The sequence below is a fragment of the Harpia harpyja genome, chromosome 11, assembly GCF_026419915.1.
Source record: "Harpia harpyja isolate bHarHar1 chromosome 11, bHarHar1 primary haplotype, whole genome shotgun sequence".
NCBI lineage: Eukaryota > Metazoa > Chordata > Aves > Accipitriformes > Accipitridae > Harpia > Harpia harpyja.
Window position 1 is genome coordinate 1,270,339 of NC_068950.1, and position 20,978 is coordinate 1,291,316.

The window sequence follows — 20,978 nt, forward strand, 5'->3', positions numbered from 1 at the left end:
AGGTTCAAAGTTCTCTTGTGTGCAGGCATTTTTCCTGTAGTTTAAGAAGCCAAAGAGTCTCTGGTGCAGCTGTTTTTCTTTTAAGAGCTTCCTGAATCTGCTAGCTTTCTGCATTTAACTGTTTTTCCTTGATTTAATCATGCCATCCTTGAAACTGTTGTCCCCTGCATTAATAAAGCCTTCCTCCTTCATATTTTCCATGTGCAGACTGCTGTGATACACTGTAATTATGGGTTCAAATTCCTGCAGGGACTGATTGTATCGAGGTAACCCAGGTGCTAGTGCCTGTGGATCAGGTTTTGGACCGCCAGGCAGAGCAATGCAGTGGGCTTCTGTTGAGAAGTTGTCCAATGCTACTTGAATTTTTTTAAGTGCATACAAGGCAAAAGTTAATCAAATGCAGTTTTGTTTTGTTTTTTTTTAATTACTGCAAAAGGGCTCTATCTTGGCTCTGAGTTTCTCTCCATCTTTCTCTTGCTGGCTGCTTGCTTGCTGTGAAAGATACGGCACTGTAAATTCCCATTCCTTCAGACTCAAGAAGTGAGGGACCTGCTGGCTTAACCTGTAGCCTTATGCTGATTAAAAATAAAATATAACGGCTGGGTGGAAAGAAGGATGGTCTTGGACACTTTCCACGTAATCCTATAACAGTATTTGAGAGGCTTTTGTCCACAGCTTCTGTATTTCTTCTGCTTAATGTTCTTCAGCTTGCTTGCAGGTAGCATCTAACCAGGAGTATTTCCTCTTAGAAGTGCTCGGAGCACTGGGCATCCATAAATTGTAGAATACTTAAAACTTTTTATTTTACATTTTCACATAGTAAACACTTCATTCTGGGGCCTGTATAGTTATGTAGACCAAACTTACGTGAGATTATCAAAGTAAAAAGCCATTTTCACTAGCAGTGTTTAATTTTGCCTAAGAAAAATAGATGATGAAAGTTGTCAGTGCTCTTGCTTCTTATACCTTCCTTCCAGGATAATGCCGTTATCCTTATTAGCATCCTAATTTAAAGGGTTGTTGTGGAACTAGTTGTTGGAGTAGAAAGTTAAGGAGCAGGTGAACCTGTCATATATTCTAATACTTGTCCCTAAAACCTGCGTGCATTTCTGTTAGACTGTAGGAAATGAGCATGATAAAGAATTCAGGGAGCAGAGAGCTTGCTGGCAGACTTGTCGCCAAGTGCTCTTTTCAAGGTTTTGCGAGCTGTATAAATGTGCTAGAAGAGAATGAATTTGTAAGTGAGAGCTCATAAATTTGTGACCTCTTTCACCCTCGCACCCAGAGCTGGCAAGTACCTCTCTGCAAATGTGAATTTGCTTGTTTCTTTGCATGACGAGATTTACAGAAGATTCAGCTCTAATCCATTTCTATAAATATTATTAGTTTGCTTTCCTGGCTTATGTGACACTGAAACAGATCTCATTAGGAGTGGGCTTTCTGTAGCATCTGAAGGCTTTTTCAGTTTCCTACCAATAGTGGTTGCTGCTCTGATCTTAGGAGGTTTGTTCATGCAATTCAGACTTCATTAGCTGGTCTGAGTGAGGATGACCATGCTACTGTACGTAGGTGCTAAGAGGAGAGTTGAAATGGCATTGCCACAAGTCAGCTTGGGTCTTGGGATGCTGCGGACTCCTGCTGTCTTCTGTGCGATGTGAACCATACTTGGTGTTTCAATGGTGGAAGGGACTTTGCTCTGAGCTCCTGCCAAAGTTGGTCCCCATCATGGGGGACGCAGGTTCAGATGATCTTCGTAAATCCCAGTGGCAGAGCAACAACTTGCTTTGCAACACGCTCAGCAGGCTTATAAGCACCCTATATACCTGTATGGTTTTGGCTTTGCATCGTGGCTGTGGGTGAAGGGGGTGATGTTCCTGGTGGCTACAAAGGCAGAGCAGTAGTGATGCTCTGTCTCTGGGACAACAGATTTCAAGAACTTCCCAAGTTTCTGATTGCAGATTTTGAGAAGCGTCAACATGATTATAATGAGGCAGTTGGGATTTTTTTCAGCAGCAGATTAGTAGGGAAGCAAACAATTGCTGCTTAAGAGGCTTTTGATAAAAGATACCAAACAAGGGCAAAGTGTTATTCAGATACATCTTTCTAAGTATGTTTTTTTAAAAAAGGCCTATTTCTGTGATGCTCTCAAGCACAGCAAAGCTTTGTTATATGAGTAGGTTTGCTATAAATACAGGGGCTGAAGATTAAGAACAAATGGTAAACAGCTCTGTTAAAAACCAATGAACATACATTTTGGTTTGTGGTGCCATCTCATAATCCTAAGTAATTTTTCTTAATATTTCAGGGTGTGAAGGTGTGTGTTGAAAGCCTTGCAGTTTTGTTGTCTGCTGCTGCAGCTCAGCTGGGCAGGGATGGTGCTGTGCCGTGTCGCATTGGGCTTTTGTCCTTGTGTTCGTGGAAAGAGGGCGAGTCCCGCGTGGCCGGTGGGAGATGCTTGGTTTTGTGGAGGCATCTTCTGGCAGAGCACACCACATTTACAGCTGGGTACAGGGCCTGGGGTTACTGCGTGATGGACAGAACGATGTTTTAGCTTCAGGAAGTGAAGACAGATATGGTTGCTGACGTGCTGCTGCTTTTTTCATAGTCTTCTGGACTTTTTTTTTTACACTTAAATTTGTTTAGAACCTGTCTTTGAACACTAGGTGTATTTTAACAGGGGTTTTTTTTTGGCAGGGGTGAAGTGATAAAGGTACTTGAAAGGTTTAGTAAGGATGATGCAGACTTTCTCCATGCTCATCCATGGAGCGTACATACCTGTGGTAGTGAAGAAAAAGAACGATTTATATCAATTTAAAATGATCTGGCTTAGTTCTGTTTTATTTCACGTTATCTCGTCAGGCTCCAGCTGCAGCAACCTTCCCTGTGCTCGCTTACAGCAGCAGGTTCGGAGGCTTTCTCAGGAGGGGGCTCGAGGTGGACGTCCCTCCTGGACGGAGGCGCGTGGAAGGAGGGTCTGGGAACCTCGTGCCTGTTTGGCAGCTAAGGGGTTTTGCTTTCAGCAGTTGTCTCTGGATTTTAGCCCAGAGAGTACAGTTGATACAAAAGGGAACAAATACCTCTCTGTTCCAGTACGCGGGCTGGTAGATATTGTTGCCTCGTGGGCTGGACTGGAGTAAGTCTAGCGGGTGTCTTAATGCAGCAGATTTCTTGGAAGGGTAAGAGGACTTGACGTTTTGCATGTCGTCTTAGCAGTGCCTGTGTTTGTCTGACAGCCAGGTTGGAGCCAGAGCAGCTGATGATGCTTAGAAGCTGCAGGTAGGAGACCAGCGCTGATGCACGGCTGGGCTGCACGGTGCACATGCTGTAACTGCGCCTAGAGCCTGCCTGTCCCCATCCAAGCGTGTAGCACAGGACATCTGGCATCAGTTCCACAGGGCAGATGTGCCGCACAGGCAGCGGACAGTTAATGCACCTCCATTTCTATGTCAGGCTCTTGCGAGACTCCCAAGCGCTCTGCTTTATCGCAGAATAGGGTCCTACAGGTGCACCTTGGTGTTGCTTTGTCCTCGCAACCTTACCAGGCAAGTTATGGGGTTGATAGATTTTAAGTTTGCATCTTTCAGACTATGTAACTCTGCAGTCTTTGTGGCAAGCAAGCTCACAACGCTGCCACTGCTGCTTCTTGTCTTTAATGGCGGCAGCAGCTTAGAACTCCCTCATGTGTGTGAGCACGTCTGACCTTGCTGCCTTCAGCATGCTGGAGCGAAGGCTTTCGCTGTTTCGATGAGAGAGGTTTGAAGAACAAATAGATGACTCTTTCTAATTTATATTGTTTCCTGCGAAGCTGTCCCTTCTGCAGGGGAAACATGGTAGAGCCATAACAGGAACAAGCAAACATCCCGCGCTTCCTGGTGACTGTAATGACTCTGCTGACTTGAAATGCATCATTGCTTTAGTCTATCACTAGCTGACTTTTATCTAGGGTGTTTTTTACTGTTAATGATTAGACATTAAACAGTTCCCTCTAGAAACAAGCTATGTAGCTACTTGCCCTCGCAGAGCTTGCAGCATCTGTTTTAGTGCTGTTGCCATGAAAACAGGCCAAGCACCAGCAGCAGCTCTGTTATTGCCCTGTGGCCCCTTGCAGCACCAGCCCTAGTTACCTGATTGTTTTTATCACACCTTAAAGGAAACCCAAGCTTGCAAAAGCTTTACCTAAAATAATAACGTTCATATTCTCTACGCCCTGTGTGCTTTCTTCCGTTAAATGTTCTAGTGTGAATTGGGTGTTTCTCTCCTAATAGCTAGAGAGGGTTTCATCTAGGGTCAAGCCTTGGAGGGGGTCTCGGTAGCCTTCTGTTTGCAGGGGTTGACTGGCTGTTGGAAATGCTGAGGTGACTGCCTGTCACCATGAATTAAATACTAAAGTCATATCTGGAGCTTCAGACACAATGCAATGTAAACGTACACGCGACTAGGATATTTACCCTTAAGCCAATGACAAATCTTGCCTGACATTGGTAGAGCCAGGGTTTTATCAGAGGTGTTTTCAAAGGTATAAATTAAACATTGTGAAGGTTCCTGAAGAAAGGTTTATTAGTAAATCACAGCTCTGTAACAGGGTCCTGGGCACATACCCACCCCAAGTTCTGTTTTTTTATGTTGTATTTTAAAAAACCAAGAAAAAAAAAAAAACCTGTTGAGGTCTAAAACTTGTTGGGCTGTGTGTGTGAGGGTGGTGTTATGGCTGTAGCTGCAATGAGGACATGGGGGAAAGCGTTGGGATCTTTGCGCAGCCGCTTTTGTGTCCTGTCATCGTCACTTACGCTCTGCTGGGTGGTGTTTATGGGGCCAGGGCTCCTTAGGTCCAGCTTGGTAAACCTGTATCTAAGATTTCCTCGGTTTGCTACTGATTCTTGCATGATGGGTCCAAATTCCACATTTTCTTTTGCAGATTTCATTATCTGCTGCTTGACAAAGGAATATAATGCAGCAATTTTCCTAACCTAAATAGTGATTCTGAATGACTGTATTTCCAGCTCCCCTATAACTTGTACTTAATTTAAGTGTGTGGGCTTTTTAATTTGATCGTTGTGGGGAAGAACAAAAAATGAAATGCTGCAGGTAGGCCTTCCTCTTCCCTTTCTTCAGTTAAATCTGTCTTTGTCATTCTTTTTCTCTTTGACTTCCATGAGTTGCTCAGGCTATTTTTCTCTAGTTTCTTTTGTTGTAGGTTCTGTATCGCAGTCTTACATCTTTAGAAATATATAATGCGTGTATGTGACTGCTTCCTTGCCTTCACAGCATCATTGTTGTCAGCATATGACAAATAACATGCGATTGATGGCTGACTAAGCATTCTGAATATTTCTTCATTCTTTGTGTGCCTAATATTTTTTTTTCTTGTGCATAGGGAGGCATGAGAGCATGGCATCTCTTGTGCCGATGGAGCCATCTTCAGACTCGGATATGAAATTGCACTGAGTGCAGACAGGTGCTCTGCCTGCTTGGCAGGAGCCAGCCTTAAAGCTGGGCAACCTTCATAGCTGCGAAGCTGCTAATCATTGAATCCATGTGACATGTCCCTCATACTTATTGGGTGACTTTAAATAGTTCTGTAATAGCCAGGTCTAGCCTGGTTTCAAGCAGGGAGAAAACAGTGCCTGTGTTTGTCAGTGTAGAAAGGGTCTTTGTAGACATATGGCTATTATGTCTGCCTTCATTAAATGAAAAAAAAAAAAAAGGTATGAGGTGCTTCAGCTGGTTGGATCAAAGCCTGATGTTTAGAGTAGCAGGCATTCCCTGCAGGAACGTTTTAATTGCTGAAAACTCTCTCCATTTCCTTTTTTAGGAGAGCAGTCCTTTTTTAAGCCAGAGAGCGCATCTGCCTTTGTGCTGAAGAAGGTGGTGTGAACACTCTCTGACCAGGTATGTTTATGCAGCAGTACACCACAAAGCCATCCAAACCATCCCTCCTGCCTCACAGTTAATTTTCCACATCTTTGTATCCTTGACTCCCCAAACCAGGGGTATCTTATCAGGTGAGTAGTGTGAATGCACTAGCAGCACGCTCAGATTCCACTTAGAGACAGTTTGACCAAGGTAAGTGTCTAAAATTGCCCCAGGGTCACATAGAAAGCTAACATGTAGCTGTTGCCTATAAGTTGGAATGCTTATTCTGAATTACATTCTCTTTCTGTGATGACTGTTACCATATCACAGTATCACCGCTCTGTAGATGGTATAATATTCTCACGGGTAGACACAGTTGTGTCATGCATTATCTGCCATACAATTCCAGGTGAAAAGATTTAAGTTTTGATAGGATGATATAAAGGTACCTTCAAGGTTATTAGTTAAAACTGACCTACCTTAAGAGCAGCTGTTCCAAAAGGCACTCACGCTTCCTTCCCCAAAGCAATATATCGGGCAGGGGAACGTTAGCAGAGTTGCTTGTTGCCTCTGACTTGCCTCTTGGGCAGAAATTAGTTTTTAAGATGCCAACAGCTTGTTGGTCTTCAGCGTCCTTCTGTGGGGCTGGTTTTGGAGTCTCCAAGAGAGGGCAGTGTGTCCCTGGCAGCTGGACTGCACAGCATCGCTGCCAGGCGTGCGTGCTAAGAATCAGCATTAGTCTCCAGGATGCTGAGAGAGCGTAAGTCCTTAAAACCATTTGAAATGAGTAATTGACTGGCAGGCTCATTAGCAAATGTATTAGGAGCTGTATATCATCATGTGACTGTTGGTCCTTTCCCCAGACTGTGGCAGGGATACAGCAGCGCTTCCTCTTGCCTCACTTTCCTAAAAAATGTCCCATCTGTCCCACTTGCGTCATTTTGCCCTACTTTTTGCACTTGGTGTCTCCTCCAAGAGGGGAACGATGTTCATGGGATCAGCATAGAGCTTTGCTGTGAGTCAGAGTCAACTGGAGACTTAATTAAAAACATAAGGAATCGGGGAGAAAAACAAAAAAAGGAAAACTAATGGAGGTTGTTATATTGTAATATTTCGCCTTGGGGCACCAAACAGGAAATGCTTATGCCAGTCTCCATCTCAAAGGCAAATCTTTGTTCACTGAAGAGGAAGATTTTTATTGAAGTATGGAAGCATGCATCTCTCCCCAGCCCAGTGTGCTTTTTGTCCTTTTTAAGCTGTTCCTGCAGCAGGGCCTGTGAAAGACTTGTCACTGCTAGGTTTGGCTTCTGTTTTCAGGACCTGTTTGTGAACGCTTTCATTTCGTTCAGCTCAGCTCTGCGTGGTGAATAACCAGCAGTTCTCTGCTGCTACTGAGGACTCTCACAGCACCTATCAGTTATTTAGGAAGCAGTTTTTAATGCTGTCAATTTTTGCCCAGTTCCTAAAGTTATGTGAAATCACCTTTATTGGTGACTTATATCTTGAAGAAGTGATGCTGCCCTGGCCTAGTAATCACTGATGTATCAAGAGCACCCTGTTTCCCAGGTTCATTAAGGCGTTTGGTTTTTTTACTAATTGACTGTATAAAATTGCTTGATAGCCCCTAGAAGATAGGGCACTTGTATAACATGAAAGTACATCGAAATAACCTCAAAAGTTGCTTTGAGATAAAAATGTATCCCAGGAGAAACATCCATGTTTAAAACAAAACTATTAACCTTGCTTTTAAATCCTTCCTCAAGACATTTTTCTTCTTTCCCTTCTCGCTTGCTGTAATGGCAGAATGAGGTGAACTTCACCCATCGGTAGGAAAGGGGGAAAGATCCCCTCCCTGGGGAGCACTTTATTGCTACCTTGCAAGCAATGCTAGTTTGTCATTATTTTTTTGTGTGGTGTTTTTATTGATTTGAAGTCAACAGCCTGTTGATGCTTAGTATTTGTTTTACTGGAACAGTTTCTGAATTATTGGTGCAACCTATGAAAATAGCTATACTTTATGCTGTTCAGCTGCTTGTCATAATATTTAAAAGCAAATGCCTGCACACTTTTATAATGGCACTTTAAGAATTATAAACCTCAGCATCCCATCTGTGTTTCACTCTGGTATTTACAGTGTAATGAATTCTCCCTTGCTGCTTCAGCTGGATACTCTTTCACCTCCTCTTCCTGTTTCAAGCAGTTGTTAAGTTGGTGTACATTTTAAAATTCCTCCAATTTTTAGGAAGTTGTCAGCGACATAAAAGAACTTCTTGTATTGCTTATTTGCCTAGCAGAGGCATTGAGCTAATCTAATTATGTTAAACCTAAGCATCCCTAGAGTAAAGAAGTGTATTGTCACTGGTTTGATCTGTTTATAACAGCTGGAGGCATTTGCTAAAACTGGAAGATTTTTTTTTTCTTTAGGAATAAACTTTCTCTACAAACATTTTTTGCTGCAGACATACAGACTTTTTTGTTGCTATTCTTAATCTGTCCTCTAAAAGGAGGAAAAGGTGATTTTTTGGATTAAAGTAAGTTGGAAAGTCCAGAAACATATCTAGTCTATCTCCTAGCAAAAGAAGGCTGTTGCTATAGCACATTTTTGTTCCATTAGTGTTTGTACATTTTAAAATTTAATTTTCCAAACAGCTTCAGGAAATTGGCATCCCATAAGTAAAATTTTTAAAAATAGCTTTGTTACTGTTGAAGTAGGTCCTGTTATTTCCATGGACTGCTGTCCTGAGTGTATTACTGGCTCTCTAAAATCTTAGAAGTGTTTAACGAGATACTGCTAAGCAGAGTTGTAAACCCAAATATTTACTGAGGAATTAGTTTGTCCCGTTTCTTTAAAGAATGAACTCTTGCAAATGGAATGCTGCTGTCTGCAACGTTTATTTTAAACTTTTTCCTCTTTTGCTCAGAGGAAAAACAAAGCCTGAGTATGAGTGTGTGATTGTGTAGTAACTGTCCTTCTGAATACCCCAGACTGCTCAGAGACCACTCTGCTTGCTGCAGAATGGCTGGGTAGGTAAATACGGTGCTCGTGTACCATGCTGTGCTGCTCCGTGCTAGGCATCCTTGTTCACCTCTGCTCCTTTTCCTTAGATCAATGAGTGTTTAAGGCATTTCATGCTTCAACTTCAGTTATGAATTACTCTTTTTTTTTTTTTTTTCTTCTTTTACAGGGCTGTGTGGTCTAGTGTTGCACCTTCCCCCATGTAAAACCACTCGTGCATAGATGCCTTTGTGCACGAAGCTGGGGTGCCGGGCTGCTCTCCGTCCTCCAGCAGCACAGCTGCTAGCAGTGCGTTCTGTTGCTCTGCTCAGAGACCCCAAAGGAGCTGAGCTTCACAGGAGCAGCTGCTGGTCAGACTTTGCCTTTGGAGGGACTTTAAAGTGACAAGTGTAGTAGCATGGGTCCTGTCGGATGGTTTCTGTAGCTTTTGAGCTTGAAGCATAGATCCCTTGAGGTGTGAAGCACTGCAGGACATAGGGAAGGCCCTTTTTGCTTGTCTCTCCTCCAAGCCTTCCCTTTTTAGGACTTAAAAAATGTTCCAGAACGAGTTGCCAGAACAGACTTCCTAGCAACTTCACAATTAGCAATTTGCTTCCAAAAGCAAATGTGCACTGGCTGTGGCAGCTGTTACTTAGCAAAAATCCTGGGCTGTGTGCTGGAAAATGGCAGGAGTTCTGTGGACAAGGAAAAAAGAATCTGCTCATCCCTTGGAGGAATTAATGGGGAAAAGTTAAACTTTACAAGCTCTCTCTTTACCATGGATATTTTGCATTGGTTGTCCAGATGCAATTGTTTGATAGTGATTTACTATTTATAGGTATATATTTTTAGAGACATGACAAAGTCTACCTCTGGACCAAGATCTTTTTCCTATTATTAGAGTACTAAGTAGCAGAATTAAACCCAGCATTGGTTATCCCATTAAGGTTATTTAATTTTGAGTGCGATCTGAGCAACTTCACCTTCAGTAATGCGTTTCTCTCCCTTTAACTTCACTAACGTGTCAGCGCTGGGGGAACCTGAACTTCTGGTGTGGGTCACCCTACTTGCCCAGAGTGAGATGATGTGCCATGCTGCACAGCAGGTCGTTACCTCATAATTGCAGCACTGCTCTGAATCACAGTCTTGTGCTGATGCATCTCGGTGTCGGTTTGTTATCGGTCGGTCAGCAGTACCTGCCAGAAATACTTTAATTTAGCCCTGTGGTACAGCATGTAACAGTTCCCAAGTTCCTTGATTAGGGATCCATCAGGCATCTTAAAAGGAGTCTTTTGCCATTTGACAGCTTCATTTTCCATGAGCTGTTCTGTGTTACCTAATGGTGCTGAACGAGGTTGCATCGTCCACTGGGCCAGGGGGGCCTGAGCTCCATACCAGCCCCACCGCTGAGCTGCTGCAGCAGGCTGTATCACGCTGCTTGTATCAGAGCAGGACTCCCTTCTGGAATGAGAATGTCGAGGCTGTTCTGCACAAATAGTATGCTGACTGGCTCTGTTTTTTTTAAAATGCATGGCTCTTTAGTGCTCACAATCTTTGATAGCAAAACGAGCAGACTGCAGGCTGGAGTTAGTCTTTAGAGCCTGTGCAAATACAGTTTTTTCTAGTCCTCACTTTAAAACTCCCAAGTCAGATTGTCAAGAACATTGCACATTGACCTTCATTTGCAAAGGTGGTAGGGTTGGTGTCTTGTTCATCGTATGAATGCAGTGTCTTTTACGCTTTGCCATGTATTCAAGCGTTCCTTAAAAGTCCTGAGGACTAGTAGCACAATCAGCAGGCACTTGCTACAGAAGGATGAGTCTTTGAATCTTGTATTCCTAAGCTCTCTCTAATCTTTTCATAGAACTTTTTATTAATCACAGTTGGAATAATTGATAGCATTGGCTGCCTGCCTGCTCCACGATCTGCCGGATCTTGGAGTGTCCGAGGGAAGTATAGCAAGTTCCTCCTGCCGGTGAGCTGGATGATCCTCGTGGAAAGGCTCTTCTGCAGAGACTGCCTCCCACGGAGTTCCTGGCACTGCAGGTTTTCTGGTGGGCTGGAATGGATGATCTGGCTTCCTTCGAGCCTTGCCCTGACTTTGAGGGAACGTTGGCAGCTGCAGGCTCTGGCCCTGGGAGATGCTTTGCATTACCAACTGTTGCTGCTTCCAGTTAGTTCGGAAAGGAATTCCCCTCCTTGCTGCCCACACTCACTTCAAGGTATCTCTTAAAGTGCTGGTACTTGCATTGCTAGCTGCTTGCACGTCACAGAGCAGGCTTGAGCAAGGGGTTTTGGCCTGCGCCATAAACAGGACGTAGGTCAAGAAGGTCCAAATACAACAAGGTTTTTTTCCAAACCTGTTGGTGTGACAAATTCCAACGATGAGTAGCTGTTTCTAATGAGAATGGTAGAGCCACTCCGAGTCTTGCACTACGACTTTCGGGTTCTTTGTTCAGGCTTTGTTGCCAGCAAGTGCTAGTGTGCAATATCCGCCTGGAGGAAATTGCAGCCTGCTTATCGACCATGTAGGAAACGGTACAAGTGGGAGATAGGGGGGTGTTCACTGTGAGTGTGGCTGTCCATGCACAGAGAGGTATGTGCTAAATAGTGAATGATGTACTTAACGTACCGGAGGCCAGCTGACTTACTGAAGACCTTTCGCCAGCTGGGAAGTGCCAGCCAGCGTAACCTGATGAATGGCAGAAGGAGCACGTCCAGTTAGTTTACCTCCTTGGCTCTAGTAGTCTTGTTTTTGATGTCAGTAAACAGGAGTGTGTGCGGTCACACTTCGCTTGGCAAGCTTGGTCATGCTGCTGGATATCGTGTTCTTTACCTTTGCACTGGGAGAAGCGTGGAAGGAAGGAGGGGGCAGAGTTTATTCCAGCACACTGAGGTCAGGCTTGTTTTCCCTCTCTGAGCAAGAACAGACCAGCCCCTGGAGTCAGATTCTGCAAGCCTGTAAACAAAAGGCTCGCTTCTGCGGAAAGCCAAAGATGGTACTGTGTTCATCTGGAAAGTTGTTGGGTTGTTTTTTCCCTGCTGCAAACTGTTCCATGTGTATTAACTTCCAGTTCAAAAGTCTGTGCAGGAGAAATGCTGATGTTCTTCAGGCATAGTTTGGGGTCTCTACAAAGCTGGCACTGATTGCAAACCGGAGCGGGGGGGGAAGCTGGGAGAATCCCAGGCAAGAGGCTGCTCCTGCAGCAGTGCTGGCTCACGCAGAGTTTGACTCCAGCCTAACAGGTAGCTTTCTAGCAAAGGGCCTGCCTACAGGCATGTCTTCTGCCCAACTTACTTTGCAGAGGCGATAAACCAGTACTGCAGAGATAGACTGTCTGGGATGATGATGTGTTAAATGTCCTTGTCAAAATTGTAGGTATGTTGCAGGGAGAGTGGTGCTCTCGGTGGTGTTATTCCCACCTGCTGCATGGGAGCTGCTCAGGGGCTGCCTTCAGCTGCAGAGACTTCTGCTATGGTTCTGGAATAGTCCCGAAATAGTAGTGACAGCAGAAAACCTACGCAGCTCTTAAAATGGTGACCGATTTAAAAAAAAAAAAAAAAAAAATTGGCAGTCCAGAAGTCCCTGTCTTGATTTTAAGAGGAAAGAAAAGCAATCAAGACAGGTGCATTGACAAAGCTCAAGGAAGAACAACACAAAAATATAGAATGTCTGTATTGTCACTTCAGGTTTTCACTTTAGTTACAGCTTCAAGACTTCATTTAGTCAAAAGGTAGATTAGATTTTGGGTGGCTTGTCTTTAAATGAGGCATTGAGCTCTCTCCTGCAGCTTGGAGGTGGTGGCTGATTCCTGTAGCAGCTTGGCATTTATCAGCTCTTACAGAGCACCAGAGGCATTTAAACAACTGCACATACTTCATGGGGCCAAGCTACTTGCTATTTAAATCTGTTTGCAATTTAGAAGCCGTAATTATTTTTTCATGCTGTGAAATCACGTATAGCTGGAAGAGTTGGGAGGTGATGGAGTGGGGACTGCAGTTGAAGGCTGGCTCAGTGCAGCCTGTGATTTATGGGGCCAAGTTAATCTTTTTCAGCAATTAACAGGGTATTGGGAAAGTAATCTTGATTTATTTCCCTTACAAAAGGCACACCATCCTGTATGGAAAGGGCTGAAGAGCATATTGACTTACTGAGGGCTGAAATTCCTCCAGACTGCTCATCGTACCCCCTTTCTGTAGAGGGTTATTAAGCTGTGCTGCAGGGAGAGGCAGGAACTGTGATGGAAATGCCGCCTTGGAGGCAGAGCAAGGGGATCCCAGAAAGCGCTGCTCCTGAGGACATGTTTTCCCATGTTCTTGGTGGCCTTTCTTGCCTGCAGGACCTTTCAGATGCTGCTGCACTTGTTTTTTCAGCTCCACAGACCTGTGCGTGCTCCTTGCCTATCTCCCATGCTGTATTTTGGGAGGGCTGTGCTGCTCGGTCAACAAATTCCCCTGAATTTCAGTCCCTTTGGGTTTATTACTGAATTCTGAATGGGGATCAGGCAGGCCTGTGCTGCTTTAACAGGAATGATTGCAATGAGCGAGGCCCCAGCTTTGGCATTTGCTATTTTGGGCCAGGAGGAAGGCGCAGGCTCCTCTCCACCTGCTCTCCCTGGGTGCAGCTCCCCTCCAGCTAAAGCCTCAGCAGGGTCCAGGGGCTCGATGCTGTGGAAAGCTTCACTTGAGGAGGGGGAATGTGAGAAAGCAGCAAGTGGTTTGCTGATCCTGGAGGGATGGATCAGCGGTGGTGGACTAGGAGCCATTCAGAGGCTGATTGCAAACCTGGTGCTGTTTGCTCTGTCTCTAAAGTGTTTACACTTCTACCCCATGCTCCTTTTTGGTCTCTTGGTCTCCTAACCTAACACAAGTTCTTCTGTTTCATAGTAAGGCTTTTTCTCTTGCTATCACCTTCATATTTGTGTGGATAGCTGGCATTTGCCACTCTTGTTTGGAATATGGTATTTGTGGGAATTGCTATTCTCAAAAAAAAAAAAAAGAATTAAATATTGATTTTTAAATGATTGTTTTGGCAAGAGGGCTATTCCTCTGCCCTTGATTTACTGAAATCTGAAGAAGATGGAGGTGAAAGAGGCAAGGCGAGCTGTGGCCTAAAACCCAGTGGAGAGTAAATGACGTGGGTTTTACTCCTTTTAAAAAAAAAAAAATTGTTTGTGTTCAGACAGTAAGTGGAGAAAACAAGCAGGGTTGGATTTCAGCTCAGATGGATTCTTGGAATTAATCCATAGCTCTCGCTCACAACAGCTTTGACTTCAGTGTGGTAAGTGGCTGACCGGAGGAGGGTTGAGCAATGTCTTACTGGTAAGCAGGAAGGAGGACGTCCTGCGGAGCCATGAAATGTGGTGTGGCAGGGGAGCATCCCAACATGCGAGCAAGCTAAACGTGGCTTGGTTTTTCTCAGGGTGTTTTTAATTGTTTTCTTAAGGCCAGCTCATTCCTAGACCATTTTTTTTCTGCTTGTTTCTTGAAAACTAAACCTGCCAGTACATCTATGTTTAGCCAGAGGACTCTGCTGGCTTCATTGCTAAAATGCTGCTATGCACCATTCCTCCCCAAAAATACAAAGGTGCAAACACTTCTCCCTCTCCCACTATGGGGAACTTAGGCTCAACATCTGTTGACTGTAGTTCAGTAGTTAGACTGCAGTGAAATCTAGAGCAGAGTATTTAAGTGAACTCTCATCCAGTAGTTGAAGCATTAGTTATCTCCAGTTTCAGATGCCACACATTCACATTCAGTGTCTGAAATACATAGTGTGACCTCCAGGTCATGTGTGTTATTTATAAAAACAAATGAAAACCGGTTCCCTGTCAATGTGTCTGTTGTATGCAACAAAATAAAGATGTGCTTGGAAACACTATAAATTTCAAACAAAACAATGTTAATTTCAAAACGTACCCTGTCAATGTGTCTGTTGTATGCAACAAAATAAAGATGTGCTTGGAAACACTGTAAAATTCAAACAAAACAATGTTAATTTCAGAACGTACCTGTGACATTTAGTTCTTTGGTATGGAAAATTGATATTGGTAAAACCAGACAACTGGAGTGAATGCAGTGCCTTCCTTATTACACTAATTATTGAAGTAAATATTGCTATGATTAAATTGCAGTCAGTGGAGTAAAAATATATTATTCCAAATTACAACTTTGTTAATAATGCACCTTTTGTTTAGTAGATCAGTGATAGATCTCCTGAATTCTCATTTCCTTTCCAGAAGGAATCGTAACTGGGATCCCTGGCAGCGAGCGCACCCTACAAGACGGTAGCCGAAACTGCTCCACTGCAGTAAGAAGGTAAGCAAGAAGAACTCTACCCTTGTGAAACTTGCAGTATCGTTTCATTATTAATTTACCTTCCACTGATGGTTAAGTTTTACCTGCTACAGTGGGAAGATGCTGCAGCAGATAATACTGTTGTGTTTGCCCAACTACATTAGCTATTCCGAGGTGCTCTTCTGATTTGACTCTTCATGCTCCTGCCGGTCTGAGACAAAGGCTGGTGATTACTCGCTGCCCACGTGGAGCAACGTTCTGCTCGTTATGTAACAGTAATCCACCTCCTTAATTAGGGAAGAAGATCTATAGATTCCAAAGAAGACATGTCCCTCTTAGTCAGAAGGCGTGAGGTGTGTGGGGGAGCCTTTGTTCTTGTTGGGAGCCAAGGGAAGCAGCAGGCTTTAACTGCTGTAGCTGGATGATGAAGTTCAGTTTCCTTTTTTATCTAGCCTTTGCTGGAACGTATGTATGTGTTAACCAGTAGCACACGAACAGGAGATACTGCAAATGATGGCTTTTTAATTCTGTATAATAGCATTTTTTTCTCTATGCTGGAATGTTACATTCTCCAAATGACCTGTCTTCTCCCTGTCCTCTAAGCAGAATGGTCAAGGGTAGAGGCAGGAGATTCAACACGGGATTTAAGGTGCGTGCCTCACTTGTCCTGTGCTGTTGTCTCTCATTTTTGGCTTCACATTGATCCCACTGAAGCTGTTATTTTCTGGAAGTATGCGACAACCGTAATGATTTTTGTCCATTCTGCTGAGGACAGCTCTTGCAAATCACCTTGTATTCCATTAAAATTATTAAATCATCAGTTCCAATCTTCCCTGTACAAACAATCAACACTAAAACATTGTCTGGTAATGCTGACTAACAAATCCTGTAATTAGTAATCTCCAGTTAATGAAGCAGCTTGGTGATTAAAGCCTCATGACTTTTCTATAGAAGAAATAAGTTAAATATCAGTTGTGCTGTTTTAAATTGCACTAGAGCTTTGTGTGATCTCAGAGCACAGAATAAATCAGTAGCATTGTTCTAAAAGTTTTAGACCAGTTTGTCCATTTTGTTGATATTTTCTCTGTGTGCCCCAAATACAATATTTAAATTTGATTTAAAGTGGAATGATGCCTGTAGCTGTAGTTCACCCTCTAGCAAGCTTCACTGACCTTGCTGCGTAAAGAGGAGAGGCCACATCGGACAAGTGAACTTCAGTGTGCTTGAAGGAAATGACAGTGAGATTAAGCACGGTGTTTGGTCTGCACCGACTTCCTAGAAACAGCATTGCACGAGCGTATTTCCACTGCTTCCTTTTCCAAAATAGTTTCTGCAGTTTTTCACGCAACCTTGTCTTCACATATCTTTTTCTTCCAAGGTCTTGAATCTCGACTGCCATACAGACGGCAGTTCTGTGGCACCGCACATGACGCGATGCGGTTGGGTCTAACCACATCCCATTTGTCCATCATCGCCCTGCTGGTCACCAGATGCTGACTTAAGTGCAGCTGCTTATATGAAATAGTTAGAAATCTTTTTAGTAGGCTTTAAAGAAATGATATCTATTGCTGCTTGGAACACTCAAATAGCTGAAAATTTCATAGTGGAATATGGATTGCAGTACATGAGTGTTGGTGTCCCCTTTCTCTGGTCACCTCCATCTTTGTAGTGTAATACTTGGCATGAGTACTTTCCGTGGAGCCTCAAAAGTCCCGTCGTGCATCAGCAGTCCTTTTGTGAAATCCTATATTTCCTGTCCCATGTGTGAAATACCAGCAAGGTAAAGGAACTTAAGCTTGGTGAGATGACAAACCCATAGCTGAGAATAGAGTATCTTGCTCACATACTTCTGTTGTCCTAGAGATGGATTATCTTTAGATCAAGGGTGCTGTATTTCAAAGAAGAGAAGGAGTGTTGCTTGCTTCTATTAGTGTACCCATTGGAACTGAAGGGGCAGGAGGCTGAGCACGTGTTTCAAACCTCCCCGTTTTTGGGAGGCGTTTGACATCCCCACTGGGGCTTTGGGGAGAAGTGGGTCAGGCTGATGCTGCTTTGGGGCGGGAAGAAAAGTTGGACAGATGACCAACGGTTGCTGTTCTGCTGCAGTCACTCGGAAGCGTTGAGATCTATGTGACTCCAAAGCCAGTGGTGTTCTGTGTTTCTGTGTGTGTCGCAGCAAGGCTTTTGGAGGTGGAAACGGTGGCTAAATACACACCTTTGTGCCTTTTGGGTGTCCAGTTCAGTGGGAAAAACTGCATCTAGAATAACTGCCTGCAGTGAGCTGGTCTGAACAGCAGAGGTCTCTGTTAAGCCACCTAAGCCTCTGGAGTATTTTAAATTTGAAAGCTGTTGTTATGCTGTGGCCTTTTAATATTAAATAATGTATATACATTTTAATAAAGAGGCTGTCGTGCTACCATTGCTTTAACTGCAGCTACAGCTAACAGTGCAGTCCAGCCAGCACAGTGGAGCGAGGCACTGCAGAGGACACAACTCCTTGCAGAACTCCCTGGAGCACTTGGAAGAGTCAGCTTAGGCTTTGCAAGAAGGAGGATGGCTTTTCTTGCTGCTCTTAGGATCTTAGCACTGATCCTAGCTCTGCAGAGCAGTCCCGATCCAGAGATGCCTACAAAAAGCGAGGTTTCTGCCACCTCACCGTCGCAGAGGTGGGTGTCAGCAGATGGCAGCACCCTGCCCTGCACCGGCTGTTATTTCTGGCCGGGAGATTCCTTGGTCCCCTGGATTCAACACCACAGTCTAGACTTACTGACAGACAGGATTCTTCTCCTGTTAGGTAAGCAAGATGTAGACGCCCATTATGCAAATTCCCAGCCATAGTGTCCCTCTGTAACATTTTTCAAATTGTCTAAATAAGGTGCTGTTTCATACAAAAATTTGTAGCAAGGCTTTTGGGTAGCTTTCAGCTGCCTTGCCCTCTAGGCATGATTTTTTCCTTGAAGATAGCTCATCAGTGCAGCCTGAGTGCTTTTTGCCCTTAGCAGCTGTCCAGAAGTGGAACAGGAGGCAGAGGCAGGCTGCATAAAGGGCTAATGTTGTTCAGGTAAGAAACTTAACGGCCAGTAGCTCTTGTCCCTGTCACTGCAGGGCTGTCCATACAGGCTTCTACATGGATTCTATTAAATATAACCTCATTACACAGACTTAACAGGTATTTTTTGGTTTCTGAGCACTGTAAGTGTACATCCCAGAGAAGAGAAGGGTTAGAGGGTACAGCGACCCAGTGCCTTTCCCCATCAGGCTGTCAGATCTGGACAGAGGTGTTGCCCTGTTCAGTGGCTTGTGTGATTCATGCCTGTTGTGTCCTAGGCTGAAGGAGGTGGGAATTGATCATGACTGATTGTCCAAAGTGGCTGGAAATGTCTGTGGCATTTTTACTTTTTCTTTTTTTACAGAGAAATTAAATGAGCCTTTCAGGCCTGATGACTACTGACTTACTCTTGCAGCTGTAGACCAGAGAGGCTCTTGTCATGTACTTGAATGAGCACTAATTTCTGAGCACTTAGTATTTCTTCAAATCTTTTATAATGTGGTTCTGTAACTAATATCTGTCCTTCTGCCCCCAGTCTGAAGTTGCTTTAGACTCTTCAAGCCTCAGAGCACACAGTTTGACACAAATAGCTGGGGAGCGATGACTGGAGGCTTAATAAGATGCTCGTTGGGTCAGTATCTGGCAGCCAACCAACAAGGCAGATTTTCAAATTGCTGTTAGTACTGCATGGTGATCACATCTCTTCTCAAGAAAACATTGGAAAGCTTCCTAATCTTGAATTCACTGCACAGGCACGTGATTTTCTGGGAATTAGCTTGAATGCACTGCAGAATAGTTCATAAATACCTACATGGCCTAATATTAGATAATGGAAAAACAAGTACAGCAGGGGTTTTGTCGGTTTTCTTCATGGTGGCCCTGCAGCCGGCCCTGGTGGCCTCTCTATTTATACCGGCAGCTGCCAGCTTTGATGATGTTTCTATTCCTTACCTAAGAGAGAAAAAAAGTCTGTATTTTTTAAATTGCAATGTTACTCCTGTTTTACTGAGTATTTGTTTTGGGGCATAGTTAATTCTTTAAAGAATTAACTAAGCTATTTTCAGGGGAAACAATAACACACTATACCCTGTGGTGTCTGCAAAGCTGTAGTGTTCAAGCTGATGTTGACAGCCAGGAGTAAGACTTTGTCCTTTGCTGCCCTCGCAGTGCTGGGTGGGACTCTCCTTTCCTGTCATTTGGGCTGTGATCCCATCCCTTCCTGCATGGGAAGGCTGTCCTTCAGCCTCCTCCTGCACTAAGCCCTAAAACGTGCTCTGCACATTGCAGCTTATTGCAGTCCCCAATTACTGTCCATGACACGCAATACGATCTTTCATCTGCAGCTTCCCAGTACATCTGTGCTCTTGGTAACTTGCATGAGTTAAAACGTCTGCCTGCTTCCAGCAGCATTATATAAACCATCTCCAGCTTGCCTTCTCATTTTGAAAGTGTATTTTAACATTTCTGCTTTAAGATCTGAGATAATGAAAGGGGGTGAGCGTTGCTGAGTCAGTTCTTGCTGGCTCTGGTTTTTGTCCTTCCTGCCCTCCCACACCATCCACCTGCGCGCTGAGCTAACCTTCAGCAGCGACAGCCCCCATGGGCTTTCCTCCGAACAGCTAGCAGTAAACAGAACCTGGTTTCCTATTCTCCTGCTCCTTGGCCCGAGATAACAATCCAGGTTTTTTGGAAGAGCTGTGGCTGAGGAGGCTGGACATCTGGGAGGGAAAAAAGGGGTCCCTGAAAGTTTGGGCAAACCGCTGCTCTGTCCTGCCTTTGCCAAACTGGCAAACAGCCAGGATAGTTAAATCAGCCTTTCCTTTGAAACACTGAAACTCTGGGTAAACATGAATATATCCTTATGGTTGTTTCCAGCTGCAGAGCTGAGGTTTCATTGTTTGACGGTATTGTATGCAACCCGGAGGTGCTCGATGCTGTCGTCTGCTGGCCCAGGAGCTGACCGAGTTAGTCACACGACTGAGCAAACCTGACATTTGTTTTGGCATGTGAGATGCTGATGGGCATGCAAGACATTACCTACCACTGTTTAATGAGTTGGTAGGGTGGCATCTATGGTGCAGGTGATGTAAATATCGGATTTGGTTTTGGTTTTTTAGAAAACCATTGTGCTCTAGCACTGCTCACGGTATCACACGTAGTCAGCGAGCCTCAGAGCTGGCCTGTGTTAAACCAGGTTTGTCTGGCTTGTAGTAAGTTCTTTGAAGTTTAGAGCTGCCTAAGCACTCTTCTATCGATGTGCAAAAATGCTTACTGTGATTTTTAAACTAAACCTTTTATTTTCTGGTGAGATAGGAAGCCCTGGTTGTGGGCTAACTGGAAGAACAGTTCAGTCCTGTGTGAACTTGTAGACAAGACAGGGAAACAATCTGTTCTGCTGTGAACTTCGGTCTGTTTGAAATGCAAATCACTGAGAAGGTACAGGGGATTTAGGTGAATAATCCAACTGTCAATTGTTTCTATAATTGATTTCTAACTTTCTAGTGTGAAAGCCCTCAATCTCTTATCTGAATCTCGTTGAATTTGTGCTTTCAAGTTGCAGAACAGAGTTGCATAGGCATATTCTCATTAAACAGGTTTGCTTGTTCTTTATCTAGTTTTTCTAAGTATAGATATATGTAAAAGTGCCTGAACAGCACTATCTTTACATATTTCCAGCTGGTTTCCCATCCCAGCACAGGGTGCACATACAGCTGCTCTCTTGCTGCCGTCTGGACAGGCTTGCATTCCTCAGCCCTGAGGCCAGCATTCCTCTGCTCCTCTGCA

The 20,978-nt window shown here is 44.0% G+C and overlaps 1 protein-coding gene across 5 annotated transcripts in view; it reads left to right on the forward strand.

Moving 5' to 3' along the window:
- The window catches only part of GNG7 (G protein subunit gamma 7), a 79,697-nt gene that overhangs the window by 9,953 nt on the left and 48,766 nt on the right, over positions 1–20,978 (forward strand). For 3 of the 5 annotated variants that reach the window (XM_052800554.1, XM_052800555.1, XM_052800556.1), the window contains exons 2-3: positions 5,813–5,889; positions 15,088–15,166. The gene's annotated coding sequence lies outside the window, so the exon portion shown is untranslated. The remainder of the gene's footprint in view (positions 1–5,812; positions 5,890–15,087; positions 15,167–20,978) is intronic. The other 2 variants (XM_052800559.1, XM_052800560.1) reach the window with 2 other exon arrangements.